The sequence below is a fragment of the Helianthus annuus genome, chromosome 7, assembly GCF_002127325.2.
Source record: "Helianthus annuus cultivar XRQ/B chromosome 7, HanXRQr2.0-SUNRISE, whole genome shotgun sequence".
NCBI lineage: Eukaryota > Viridiplantae > Streptophyta > Magnoliopsida > Asterales > Asteraceae > Helianthus > Helianthus annuus.
The window spans coordinates 134770605-134783979 of NC_035439.2; positions in this window are offsets into that span (position 1 = coordinate 134770605).

Below are 13375 nucleotides of genomic sequence, written 5' to 3' on the forward strand. Positions count from 1 at the left end.
GGACCAGTTAAAAGAATAACCGGTTAAAGTAATAACCGGTTAAAGCATTAACCGGTTAAAGTCAAAAAGTCAAATTAACCGGTATAACCGGTTAACCGATCTAGTTATTAAAATTAACCGGTTTGTGCACCTCTATTATGGCCCATTTAAGGACTAACCCGTATAGAAATTAGTTTAAAGCCCAAAAGAAATGACCTAACCCGAGAGAAGTGTGCCTTGGATTTCTTATTTTATCTCTTTCTGGCCCATCTCTGAATACCTGAAAGGCCCAAAAGAAATGACCTGACCCAAGAGTGCCCCTTGGGTTTTTTTATTCTTGCTTTTTGTGGCCCGTTCAACTACATGCATTATGCGTACATAACCGATTTTAGGGTTGAAAACCCCAACCCACCCAACCAATTCGGATCGGGTTGAAACCGATTCTCAACACACAAAATCCGGCCAAACCGGTTTTTTGGTACACCTCTATGTATACAGTGTACCTGCAATTAGTTTAAGAAAGTAGTAGTTTAAGGACTAACCCTTAGTTTAAGGCCCAAAAGAAACGAGCTAACCCAAGTCTTTTTCTGTCCTTTTATGGGCCAATTCAAGTATTCAACTATATGATCCAAAGACCAGACACTTGAGATAACATACTAGCAGCATGCCAGCATATGACGGTATCAAGTCCCCTATTTTCCTGTTTAACTTGTAAAATAAAACTTGACAATCCTCTATATACATTTTCTTGACATAAACAAAATAACTACATATTTCACTCTAAAATTCCTTTCTTTGAATGGCATCACAGCAATAATATAACTACATAAATTGTTGATGAAGCGAAAAAAAAAAAAAAACATAAATTGTAGATGATTTGTTGCTTGCTACAACATAAATTTAACTAGGGTTGTAAACGAACCGAATGTTCAACAAACAGTTCGAGAACCATTCGGCGGAAAATTCGTTTACGTTCGTTCGTTTGATTAATGAACGAACATGAATAAGAAATTCCGTTCGGTTAGTTAAATGAACGGACACGAACAAATGTCTCGTTCGTTCAACTGCATTCGTAAACGTTCGGTAATGTGTTCGTGAATATTAGATCATATCTGTTTGTTTATGTTGCTCATTAAAGATTAAAGATTTCTTTTATAATTTATTTATTTTATTTAAATTTTTTATATTCATTAATTCTTATTTATCTCCTTTCACAAATAAATAAAATAGGAAACTCTGTCTCCAGGGCCGGCCCTGAGAATTCGTGTATCTTGTTCGAACTCGAAAAAAACATGCCCTTGGGCCTTAAAGAAATTGGGTATTAGGCGGTCGAAACCTAAAGACAATGGGCTAATAACTAATCTAAACCATAAAAATAGTTTTGTAAATGGACCTATGTTGGTGTTTATATGAGTGAACCCTATTAATTTATTTTTTTACATATAAATATCGGATTTTTTTAAGACTAACATGCCTTCGAAATATCGGGCCCTGGCCGGTGGTCCTCCCCGCCCACCTTCAGGGTCGGCTATGTCTGTCTCCACTTTGTTTATGCACCGTTCTACTTTTCTTTTCATTATTCACACCAAAAAACCCGATTGCCCTTCATTCAACTATTAGGCTTTCAAGGTCTAACGTCGCTCCCTCTCACCATCCACCTCTAGCCACCGTCGTCTTCGTCGATTGTATCTGTGTTCATGAACCGTTCGCGAACACGTTCCTTTTCTTAATGAACGAACACGAACAGGAAATTTGGCTCAATAAGTGTTCATGAACCGTTCATGAACACATTATATCCTTAACGAACGAACACGAAAGACCTTGTTCGTGTTCGTTCGGTTCGTTTACTGACCCTAAATTTAACTAAAGAAATGTCAACTTCTATTAAAATCAGATGGTTTGGCGTGTTGGGGTTTGGTGGGTTAAAATCCACTTATCCTTTCATTTGCCTCTATTAAGAAAGAACAAACCCATAATTCTGATATGATTAGGGTCATTTTTCATCTTTTTTTTTTTAATATTGTACTAGGTTATTTGTTTGTGCGTTGTCACGATACATTATCACGCATATTCGATCAGTATCGGTTCGGTTCGTTATAGTATTGATACGATACAGACACATGGTATGGTAAATAACGAAAACGATAAATACGAACACCAGTACAGAACCGATGTTCGAACGGTACGATCGGTTCAACTAGTCATGAACTGGTACCAATATTCGTTTATCATCGTAGACAGAGTTGTATTAAATGAATACATGTATCAATATCAATGTTGTTCGGTAAGGTATAGTAGCGATACGATATTAGTTTATCGAAAGAAGAAACAATAAAAATAAGTACCAATATCGATGTTCGGTCGGTTTCGGCTCACTACGATAACGGCACAAAATCTGTTTTCAAACAATAAACTATAAAAATGAATACAGATACAAGTACCGATGTTGTTTCGTACAATATGGTAATGAAACTGTGTCATCTTATCGAAAGCAAAAGCAATATAAATAAATACCAATATTGGTACTTATATTGTTCGGTAGGTTTGGTATGATAGCGGCATAATATACGTTCTTAGTAAAATTTATATCGCAAAGTTGAAAGAAAATATCGGTCTCGGTTCGATTTGGTATGATAACAGGTTATAGAACGCAAGTTGTTAGGAACAAAAATCAAATTACATGTTAGGAATCCGGTCAGTATTGGTTTGTTTCGTTACGGTACCATCACTTGTTATAGCAAACGAAATAAAAAACCAAAAAAATAAGGTTGTGATATGCCCAATAAAATTTACGTGTTTTACATAGATTGAAAACCATAAAAACGAATATATGTATCGGTTCCGATACCAATACTTGTACCGATTTGAGTCATAATCGGTTTGGTTCGTCACGACACCGATACCAAAAAAATATTATATTTTGAATACAACTTCGTAAAATCATATCACAAAGTTCTAAAATCTTGGTTTGCAACTATATATAATCCATTTAAAATCATAACATAAGCAATTAAACTACCCTAAACCAATATATCAAACGTACAAAGTGCACTAAAAAGCTCACAACAACAATAATATTTTAATTAATGCAAAGTTTTTGAATACCATAGTTTAGTTAATTTTAAATATTAAGCAAGTGTCATGAGTGTATTAGTTGCCTTTATATAACATTGTTGTTAAGAATATACCATATCTAGTTGATCTTGCAAAGGAATCTGAGATAATTACAACTAATACCTCTTCGTTTAGGAATGTTAGGAATTAACACTTCATTTAGAAATGTTAGAGAAGAGGATTGGAATGAGATGTGCAAAAGTCATCAACCTAATGCACTCGACCACGAGATTATAAAGGTTGTGCCACTGAGTAATCTCATTAATCTAAAGTAAAATACGAGGTTTTAAAAGGTTTCATAGTCGTTTATAAGATTTGACGAGAATAAATCATAGCTTACAGTTAGACCATGTGGTATGGTATAGAGGGGTGGGTGTGACGTGGGGTTGATGTGGCAGATTTCGTGGTCGTGGGACACCACACCTCTGTGGCGTTGTCCCTAGTGTGAAAGATTCTTATGAAGATGTCCACAGTGAAACACAATTAAGGTTTTTTATATTATTTTAATAATAATAACTTCATTTACCTTAAATTTTTTTTTCTCTAATGATATATGCTCGTTGTTTAAAAAAATCTATTTAAAACCAAATTGGTTTCAAAATAAAGTATTTAATGGTCTCGTATATGGCTTTGGCAAGTACTTGTATCGGTAACTTTGTTGGAACATATTTCGCACTTCGACTACTTAACAACGATAAGAACTATATATTTAACTTGTTTTTTTTTTGTATTTTACAATTGTGTTTTTTAAACGGCTTAGGTTATTTTTTTTAATCACGTTTTTAGTTGTTTTTATGTTTTTTTAATCATTATTATGTAATGTTTTTAGTTATAAATTGAAATCGTATATTTAAATTACATTTCTTTGTTATTTACACGTTGTTAAAACATAAAACTATTATTTGTATTTAAAAAATAAAAATGATGCGACAATGAAAATTCAACAGTGAAACCACACTCCCGAACATAGAGATCAATCATCAATGGAACAGATGTGTCACTAATTTACATTTATTTACAACTAGGGCTGTAAACGAACCGAACGAACCGAACGAACACGAACAAGCCCCGTTCGTTAAGGAAATAAATGTGTTCACGAACGGTTTATGAACACTTACCGAACGAGATTTTATTTTTGTGTTCGTTCATTAAGGAAATGAGCGTGTTCACGAACACAAGCGAACACAAATAAATTTGGCGAATGCGATAAAGGATAAAGATGGATGGCCCAGAGAGTAGCACTAGAACTTGAATCCCTTATTGTGGAACGAAGGTAGATCATATTCGTCGATGTAAATAATGAGAAAAGAAAGGAAAATGGTGCATAAACAAGGTGAAAGAGGGTTTTCTAGTTTAATTGTTAGGGTAATGATATAAATAAAAGTTTAATAGTGTAAAAAAATATAGATAAAATATATGAAAGTATAAAAATCTTTAATTAAAACATGAACATAAACGAAGGCAAATGAACGAATGTTCACGAACACCTTACCGAACGTTCACGAACACAATTGAACGAACAGACCTTTGTTCATGTTCGTTCATTTAACTAATCGAACGGAATTTCTTGTTCATGTTCGTTCGTTTATTAAACGAACGAACATAAACGAACTTCCCGCCGAACGGTTCACGAACTGTTCGCTGAACGTTCGGTTCGTTTACAGCCCTATTTACAACAATACAAATTTCATGGCCGGGAATAGTGATGTTTGGTGGTTGGCGAAAATGGCAGCCACCCTTTTTTTTCTAATATAACAGTGATAGTAATTTATAGGTCTTGTCAAATTATAATTGTATCCTAATTTTAAAATTACGATTATGCCCCCCTCAAAATAAAATTTGTCTTTTTCTCCTGCCTAAATTTATGTTTTTCCCTTCAGTAAAAAAATACGTTTTTGCCCCAGTTCAAAATAAAGTTATGCTTTTTGCCCCAGCTAGAGTCCTGTCAAATTACGATTTGGTTCTCAGTTTAAAATTACGAGTTCGCCCCCGCTTCAAAATAAAACTTTCGTTGGCGGGAATAGTTGTGTTATGTGGTTGGCTAAAAGTGACGGCCACTTTGGTTTTTTTTCATATAATAGTTATTTATAGGTCCTGCCAAATTACAATTTTATCCTAAGTTTAAAATTATGATTTTGTCTCCGGCTCAAATTAAAATTTTCATTTTACCCCCTGCTTAAATTTTCGCTTTTGTCCTCAGTTAAAAAATACGCTTTTGCCCCAAATTCAAATAAAATTATGGTTTTGCCCCCAGCTAGAGTCCTGCCAAACTACGATTTGGTTCCTGGTTTAAAATTACGATTTGGCCCCCAGTTCAAAATAAAACTTTGGTTTTGCTCCAAGCTAAAAATTATTATTTCGCCCGCAGTTAAAAAATTATGATTTTGCCCCCAATTCAAAATAAAAAATTACTTTTGCCCTCAGTTAAAATAATATTTTACCTCCATTATAAAATTATGTTTTTACCTCAGCTAAAAATTGCAATCTTGCCATCGTTTTTTTTTTGGGCAAAACCATGGCAGTGTTTTATTTTACTTGGTTGAGTCAATTTTGTTTTTATTCGAGCGAAACAGCTGCCTAGCACTCGCTAATTAATCCTGACAAATTATTCTTTTGCCCCCAACTCTAAATTACACGCTTGCCATCATTTTAGTTGTTTTTTTATCATAACTATGATACTGTTTGTCTTTAATTGGTTAACTTGATGTATCTTTTTTTATATCGTGTTATAAGTAGCATGTATATCTACCCGACATAAAGACGTACATGTTATTAAACTATGAAATATTCGGTTTAGCGCCCCGCAACGCGGACGACGCATAATTCTAGTATGCAACAAAACTTACAAGGTTTAAATAGTAACCAAGTTAGGTCACTCAAGTTTCAAAAGTGTTCTAATCAGGTCACTTAACATGCAGTTTTTCATTAAAATTAAGGGGTTTTTTTATCCATTTCATAGGTAACCATGATGATGTGGATTTTTATTTCTGTTTTCCCTTTTATTTGATACTAACGTCGAGTGATAACATGGAGTTTAACTTGTTTTTTTTAATTTTTAATTTAATTAAAGTGTTTTTATTTTTAGTAAATATAATTCCATATATTAAAATAATCTGACCCCAACATTTTATGCTTCATTTTTTTCTTGACACATGGAAAAAAGGACATGCTCGATTTGAATGTTAAGTTACCTAATTGGGACAAAAACGATACTGTTGGTATATCCGTTTGTCGTCTACATCTTGTATCGAGTCTTGTTTAGAATAGGTTAGTTCAGAGCACGGAATCCTAGAAATGTGTGTTTAGATGTGATTCCGCTCCAAATGACATTTTGTCATTTGGAGCGAAACCCCTATGTTCTGATTCCACCCGAAAGGTCATAGTTCTGATTTCGCCCGAAATCTTAAGTTCTGATTTCGCTCATAATGTAAAGTTCTGATTTCGCTCCTAATGATCATGTATGTTGGAGCGAAATCAGGTCAACTATATATAGTTGTCAGTTGGAGCGAAATTAACAGGAGTTTTAGGGTGATTGTCTTCCGGTGTGCCACGAAGTGCTGCCGAAGTGTTGCCAGGATTGTAAACGTTATTGAATCAATAAGATCAACAGTTTAAAGTGAAGACTCGGTGAATTGAACCTGATTTGTTTGTTTCCGTCGCTCAAATTAGGAAAAGTTCTTCTGATAGACTCAATTGGGTACGAAAACGATCCTACAGATACGAGTGACCTAATTAGAACATTTTTAAAACTTGGTTACCATTCTACGACATTTTCCCTTTAAAAAACATCCCATCCACTCTACATGTGATAGAGTCACTAATCGGCCGGTGAACCATCACTAGTGTTCTAGTGTCACAGCCCCCGATCCCAACTCCCCAGGAACGGGCGGCCGCGAGCCAGTTTCGGTTTTATCGTGTTATTTATTCAATTTGGCAGCGAAAATTTTCATCAGGACCGTAGTTAGGAAATATTTTATCAGAGTAAACCACCACATTTTATAATATTAAACATACGGGTAAAACCCCAAGTTTTCAGTACACATAAGAGTAGGGTTCCTACGGAAAGTGTGTTTTTCCTAGAAAGTCTAGGAAGCGATCTGGTCCATCAGATTGGTGTGTTTAAGGGTTGAGATTAAATCAATGGCAATCTTGTAATATTTAACTATATTTAATTGATTGTTTTAAATGATAAGGGGCAATTTCGTCATAACAGTGTTTAAAATCAATCAAAAATAACCGTCAACAAGTCACATTTCCTTATTACATGCGAATTTCCCTCTCTCTCACTTTCTCTCTCTAAACCCACAACGAAATCAATCAAAAATCATACCAAAAATACCTATAATCATGGATGAATATAAGAGATTTTCCATCTTCTATATACGTAAGATCAAACGGACATTGTGTTCTGTGTTTTAGTTGGCGATTAGGGTTCAATTGTGTTCTACATTGAAGTGTTCAATGTTTGCAGGGAAGAGATTCAAAAAAAAAGAGGGATTTGAACAAGATGGATGGGAGCAGACTTGAAGTCGCCGGAAGAGAAAACACAGTCGCCGGAAGCAACGCCGGAAGAGAAAACACGGTCGTAATCTGCTTGTAAAACACATTTGTATGAATCTGAATTGCTGTTAAAACACAGCTGTATGAATCTGAATGATAAAACACGTTTGTATGAATCTGCTTGCTGTTAAAACACAGATGTATGAATCTGAATGCTAAAACACAATTGTATGAATCTGCTTGCTGTTAAAACACAACGGTATGAATCTGCTTGCTGTTAAAACACACCTGTATGAATCTGAATGCTAAAACACAACTGTATGAATCTGCTTGCTATTAAAACACAACGGTATGCATCTACTTGCTGTTAAAACACAATTGTTTGAATCTGAATGCTAAAACACAACTGTATGAATCTGCTAGCTGTTAAAACACAGTTGTATGAATCTGGATGCTAAAACACAACTGTATGAATCTGCTTGCTGTTAAAACACAACTGTATGAATCTGAATAATAAAACACAGCTGTATGAAGCTGCTTGCTGTTAACCCGGACCACAAAACAATGCTCTCGTTGAGCGAGGGCCTGCACTCACTCCGCTCTCAAAACACAGTACCAAGAACATGCTGATAGATTCCAGCAAGAAAACGAAGGAATGATTGATATTAAGTGAAATCAGAAATCGAAAACAAAAAATTCCGAAATTTATGGATAGTTAGTTATTGAAGATAATTTCCTAAAATAAAAATAGATTGTGAAAGTACATAAATGCCCTTTTAGATAAAATCCTTCAATGCCACATGTCGCGTTCTTATTGCTTCCTAGACTTTCTAGGAAAAACACACTTTCCACCCAACTCCTACTCTACCCTATTTTATTTAAGAAAAACATCTATTTCTTTTTAGGTAACTTTATTGCCACTTTTCCAAGCCTTCAGTGCTGTCCAGCTGGCTTCTATTTGGCTTTCACATTTTGTTACCTGAAACGCGTTTTAAAAACATTTTGTCAGTGGGAAATACTGGTGAGTGGATCCCAGTTTAATCAAGTTGAAATACCAATCATTTTACAGTATTGAGGGCACATCCGCAATTACATTTGTTTCCAAGAATTAACAATTAACATCAGTGGTACTGTCATACTCAACTTGTGGAATGTTTTCACGCCAGTAACAAATTTTGTATACAAAACCCCAACATACCCACTATAATTGTATTCTTACAAATACTCAATAACTGCTTTGTATATATTTAATTAAGTGAGGTTTTGTAAAAACATTTAACAAAAAGAGGATTACTCACAAAAATGAGTACATAAAAAGAAGGATCACTCACATTGCTGGTTTAGGGTTTTCAGTAAGGATTTCCTGGGAATAATCTAAAAATTACACAAATGCACGTGTGTTAGTATAATAACCCATTTTAACATTAGTAATACCCTCCCCGAGACGGCATTCCAACGACTACGTTGGGCAGAACCACGACAGCCGTTACGGAACCCTAGATCAATCGGGCAGAGTATCTAATACGTATCCAGGGGTTATAATACTTACATCGTAGCAGAACCTCGCTATTTAGGGGGTATTAGACTCGGGTATAATGCCCACTATTCAGAAATTGTGATTAGAAAGAAAGAAATGAACGATCGGAAATGAAATCCCGAGGCCTCCTTATATAGGGCTAAAAACGGAGTCTCTCGCGGCCCGCGTAAAACAAAGCAAGGCCTTACGCGGCCCGCGTGGTCTAGGGGTCTAGGCTATAGCTAGTCCGGGTCACGAGTAGGCTCAACACGCGTCGGACACGTGGCCGCACCGGGGCTCGCCTGATCATCCAGTTGTCGCGGCCTGCGTAGACCTTAAGGGTCCTTTACGCGGCCCGCCTAAACTTAAATTTCTTTGTTTTTTATTTATTTTTAATGTTATGTTATATTTCGGGCTCGGTTTTCACATACGGGGTGTATTTAAAGACATATTAGGATATTTTAAGATATTTTAGGATGTCGGAAAAATAATCGAGGGTGTCGGTTTACGTTAGGGTTGTTATATCCTCCCCACCTTGTTTTAGAGCTCGTCCTCGAGATCTACTGGAACAAGTGCGGATATTTCTTTTGCATTTCTGATTCAAGCTCCCATGTGTACTCAGGTCCTCTTTTGGAGTTCCACTTTACTTTGACCAGAACTAATCTTTTATGCTTAAGATTTTTAACTTTCCTATCTTCAATCTGTAGAGGCCTCTCTACAAACTTGAGTTGTTCATTTACCTCTATATCTTTAAGAGGTACTACGAGTGATTCATCAGCTAGGCACTTTTTGAGATTAGATATATGAAATACATCATGTATTCCTGCCATTTCCTCTGGCAGTTGTAGCTGATAGGCTACAGGTCCTATTCTTCTAATAATCTTGAAAGGTCCAATATACCTGGGACTTAGCTTTCCTCTTTTGATGAATCTTACTACTCCTTTCCAAGGAGAGACTTTTAACAATACCTTGTCACCTACCTGGAATTCTAATGGTTTACGTCTGTTATCAGCGTAGCTCTTCTGTCGATCACGTGCCGCTTTCAGTCGTTCCTTGACTTCAATGATCTTATCGGTTGTTTTCTGCACTATCTCAGGTCCATATAGTTGTTTTTCCCCAATTTCTGCCCAACAGACTGGGGTTCTGCACTTTCGTCCATAAAGTGCTTCGAATGGTGCAGCATTAATACTTGTGTGATAACTGTTATTATAAGAAAATTCTATTAAGGGTAAGTGATCGTCCCAATTACCTCCGAAATCAATTACACAAGCTCTAAGCATGTCTTCCGTGGTCTGAATTGTCCTTTCACTTTGCCCGTCCGTTTGAGGATGGTAAGCTGTGCTTAGATTCAACTTGGTTCCCATTGCTTTTTGGAAACTTGCCCAAAAATGAGAGGTAAAACGGCTATCCCTATCAGAAACAATTGATAAAGGTATTCCATGTAATGAAACAATTTCATTTACATACAATTTGGCTAATTGTTCCATACTGAAAGTTTCCCTCATTGGTAGGAAATGAGCTGACTTGGTTAGCCTATCTACAATCACCCAGATTGTATCATTACCTTTTCTTGTTTTGGGTAATTTGGTAACAAAATCCAGTGTTAACAATTCCCATTTTCACACTGGCATTTCTAATTGTTGCAGCAATCCTAAGGGTTTCTGGTGTTCAGCTTTAACTTGTGAACAAGTTAAACACTTAGAAACATAAGCTGCTATATCCTTTTTCATTCCTATCCACCAGAAATTTTTCCTTAAATCTTGATACATTTTATCACTTCCTGGATGCATCGTATATTTAGACTTATGGGCTTCTTCTAATATACGGTGGCGTAGGTTTCCTTATTTAGGTATCCACATTCTCTTTTTATGGAATCTCCAAATTCCATCTGTTCCTTGTTCTAATTCCTTAATCATTCCTTTTAATTTTTCAGTATCTTCCTTGATTACTGATTCTTGTGCTTTTCTAATCTGTTCATTTAAATCTACTTGTAGATTTAATTTAAGAGAACGTACCCTTTTTGGCTTTTCGTGATACTTTCGACTTAAAGCATCAGCTACTACATTGGCTTTTCCTGCATGATACTGAATATCACAATCATAATCACTAAGCATTTCTATCCAGCGTCTTTGTCTCATATTTAACTCTTTTTGCCCGAAAACATACCTTAAGCTCTTATGATCTGTGAATACGGTAAATTTACTACCATAAAGATAATGTCTCCAAATCTTAAGGGCAAAAATTATGGCTCCTAGTTCTAGATCATGGGTTGAATAATTCTCTTCATGATTCTTAAGTTGTCTAGATGCGTAAGCTATAACCTTTTGACGTTGCATCAACACGCATCCATAACCTAACTTAGAAGCGTCACAAAATACTACAAAGTCTTCTGTTCCTTCTGGTAACGCTAGTATGGGTGCATGGGTCAATCTTTGCTTAAGGATTCTAAAGGCTTCTTCTTGTTTTGGTCCCCATTCAAACTTAATGGATTTACAGGTTAACCTGGTTAAGGGAATGACTATTCTAGAAAAATCTTGAATAAATCTTCTATAATAACCGGCCAATCCTAAGAAACTTCTAACCTCGGTTGGTGACTCAGGGGTTTTCCATTTGGTAATCGCCTCGATCTTTGTTGGATCCACATGAATTCCTTCATGATCAACTAAGTGTCCAAGAAATTGTACATGTTTTAACCAAAACTCGCACTTGGAAAACTTAGCGTACAACTTTTCCTTTCTTAACAGACTTAAAAGTAAGTGCAAATGCTTTGCATGCTCCTCTTTACTCTTAGAGTAAATTAGAATATCATCTATGAAGACAATTATGAATTTATCCAAATATGGCTTACATATTCGGTTCATCATGTCCATAAATGCGGCTGGGGCATTGGTTAAACCAAATGGCATGACAGTAAATTCATAATGACCATACCTTGTTCTAAATGCGGTTTTAGGAATGTCCTCTTCCTGTACCTTTAATTGATGATATCCTGATCTTAAATCAATTTTAGAGAAAAATCGAGCTCCTTGAAGTTGATCGAACAGATCATCTATCCTCGGTAATGGATACCGACTTTTAATCGTGACCTTGTTCAATTCACGGTAGTCAATGCACATACGCATTGATCCGTCCTTCTTTTTAACAAACAATATCGGTGCTCCCAATGGCGATGAGCTTGGTTGTATGAATCCTTTCTCCAACAATTCGTCTAATTGTTTCTTCAGTTCCTGCATTTCAGCGGGTGCCAAATGATAAGGTGCTTGGCAATCGGTGCTGTCCCTGGTAGCAGATGGATTCTGAATTCAACTTCCCTGTCTGGCGGTAGCCCTGGCAATTCTTCTGGAAAGACATCTGAAAACTGGGACACTACTGGAATGTCTGTTAGTTCTTTTCCTTTAGTGTTAGTGATTATAGAAATCAAATACACTATAGATCCTTTTCTTATATAACTTGCAGTTTTCATCACAGAAATGAACTTAGTGGATCTAGATGGTTTATCTCCTTTAATTGTGATCTTTTCACCCCTTGGTGAATTTACTTGAATTGACTTTTGATCACATAAAATACTGGCTTTATTAGCCATTAACCAATCCATTCCTAAGATGATATCAAATCCTGCCAGATTCATTGGGTAAAGGTTTGCAATAAACTTTTTATTAAAAATTTCTATTCTTGCTCCCTGCAAGACTTCAGAAATCCTAACGGTTTCTCCATTTTACTAGACATTCTTGTGGTTGTTTAGTTAATGATTGATTTAGAAGTTTGCAAAACGAAGTATTAATAAAACTTTGGTTTGCACCAGAGTCAAATAATACTTTAGCAAAAATATCATTAACTAAAAACGTACCAGCTATGACGTCCGGAATCATCTTGGCTTCATCTGCAGTTAGAACGAATGCTCTAGCATTTTTAGGATTCTTGTTGTTTGCAGCTGGAGCCAATTTCGGAAAATTTGTCCTAATGTGACCTTTTTCTCCACAATTGAAACACATTCCATTACTGGATTTCTTCTTGCAATCTTCTTCCTTGTGTCCTGGGGCCTTGCAAAAATTGCAGTAAGTAGAGCATCTTCCAGAATGCTTCTTTCTGCAGGCTTTGCAGTACGGTGCAGAGGTAGAACCTACATTCCTACGGTTGAAATTCCCAGAACGGAATTCTTGAGTAAGCCTTTGGGTTAGGTTTCTTTTCTGGTCTTCTTCTCTAGTACGAATTAACTCATCTGTCAAGGTATTAGCTAGTTCTACAGCTTCTTCTATGGTTTGAGGT